Here is a 2,053-nt window from a genome sequence, read left to right on the forward strand (position 1 = left end):
GATGGATGGATGGATGGATGGATGGATGGATGGATGGATGGATGGATGGATGGATTGAGGGGTGGAGGGATGGATGATGCCTTTTACCAAGAAAGCAAAGATTACAAAAGCACAGGACATGGGATGACATTCTGATGAATAGATAACACAGAACGTGGTATAGTATAACAACAAGAATCGTTATCATCTCAGTTTTATTTTTATTTTTAGACTTACGTTTCTCTCTATTTCAACAACCTGTGTGCCTGACTTTGCACCCCACATGACATATCCCCAAGACTGCGGTCTTTCAGATTTTGGATGATAACATTGACGTATAAGTTATAACTTAGTACCCAATTCCAAATTCCGAAAGTTTCGTCAAACCCCTATTTAATTTTTTATGGTTTGACACATTAGTAGAGGGGCAGCGCTGGTCAGTGTAGGCTACAACAAATCGATCACTGCTTTACTTCATCAAATTTGCCCCGAAGTGTATCAGCGATTCGCATTCGAACAGCAAATGTATGTCTGACCTCGCAAGTAGTCTCCTGCTATCATGACCTAGAAAACCATGCATGTTTGATTTTTAAGGATTTTAAAAAAAAATTAAATTGTGCCATAAAGGTAGCTTTTACCCCTCCATGAAAGAAAACAGGACCTACTTCAAACGTATTAAACACTCAAAACAAATCAGGGACCACTACAGTTTTCACTATAGTATGTTTGAGACTGTTCCAAACTGTGTGCAAAACAAATATTGAGAAGTTAGGCGAGTGAGTAGATGTCATTGTAAGGAAGGGTCACCGTTGTTTACAATGATGAGCAGATTTGACACATGTTTAATTTACGCTGCCTAGACGGGGTGAAAGGGTGCCAATTTTCTGTAAAATTAAACCTGTTTTTGACAATCACTCATGTGATTTTCAGTGAGTGGTACTGGTTAAAAACCAACTCAGGGGAATTCACGCTTCCTACACTAATGCCTGAGTGAGTTTGACGGTGCTAGGGGTATTTATTGAGGACACATTAAGCAATTTTAACGATGCCTCCAAGAAGACGTCTGAGCAACATCGACATGGGACGAGTCCAAGCCTGGCTCCACGAAGGGATTGCTGTCCGTGAAGTGGCAAGACGGCGTGATGTGAGTCACTCAGTGATCTTCAGACTGACAGACCGGGTTTCTGCAACTGGAACTGCTGTTGAGCGAAGGTGGTCCGGACGGCCACGCTGCACCACACGACGAGAGGGCTGGGTGATCGCCAGAACAGCCCCGGCAACTCGGACCTGCACTTCCCGTCACGTCAGACAGCAGGTGGTACCCCCATTAGAAACCGGCTGCGTGAGATTGGTCTTCGCACCAGACGACCAGCAACAGTCCGGGTTCCACTGACACAATCCGTCCAGCACCTGAGGTGGTCACGCCCGCAGTGGTCTACTGTACTCTTCACAGATGAGTCCAGGGTCACATTGTCCTTCAACGATGGCAGGATCCGTGTTTAGAGGCGTCCTGGTGAGCGCTTCCACGACGAATGTGTACAGGAGCATGACCGGTATGGAGGAGGCTTCGTTATGGTATGGGGTGGGATTGGACTCAACCACCGGACCCCTCCCCCTGAATCGCATTCAAGGCACGGCGTCACTTTTCGCCCGATTCTGTTACTTTTAGTTCGCGTGACTCAGCAGCCCGTCGGAGCTCCCCGGCTCGGGGTCACGGGGTTAATGAGCCCTGAAGCGACTGTGCCGTGTCGGTTAGGAAGTTCGCATTTTTGACTATGTTTAAAACGATTTGGTCAAAATCGACTGTCGAAACTTTTTGCAAGAAGAAATACAAAATGTCAGAGTAGCGTGCCTCAACACCAGGTCATGCCGTAATAAAGAAGACGAGTTAAATGATTTAATTATTGAGATAAACCTTGATATTTTATGTATAACAGAATCATGGTTGCAGGAGTACGGTGCCGATGCGATTTTATCAGCAATATGTCCAGTTGGTTATTTAATTAAGTCTTTCCCTCGTGTCGGACGTAGAGGAGGAGGAGTAGCATTTATTTATAGAACTAATTTAGCACAA

The 2,053-nt window shown here is 45.4% G+C and overlaps 1 protein-coding gene across 1 annotated transcript in view; it reads right to left on the reverse strand.

The window, feature by feature from the left end:
* LOC101851220 (60 kDa neurofilament protein) overlaps positions 1–2,053 on the reverse strand; it is a gene marked incomplete at its 5' end in the record, with an annotated part of 22,917 nt that overhangs the window by 7,574 nt on the left and 13,290 nt on the right.

This window comes from Aplysia californica, unplaced genomic scaffold, assembly GCF_000002075.1.
Source record: "Aplysia californica isolate F4 #8 unplaced genomic scaffold, AplCal3.0 scaffold00618, whole genome shotgun sequence".
Taxonomy (NCBI): domain Eukaryota; kingdom Metazoa; phylum Mollusca; class Gastropoda; order Aplysiida; family Aplysiidae; genus Aplysia; species Aplysia californica.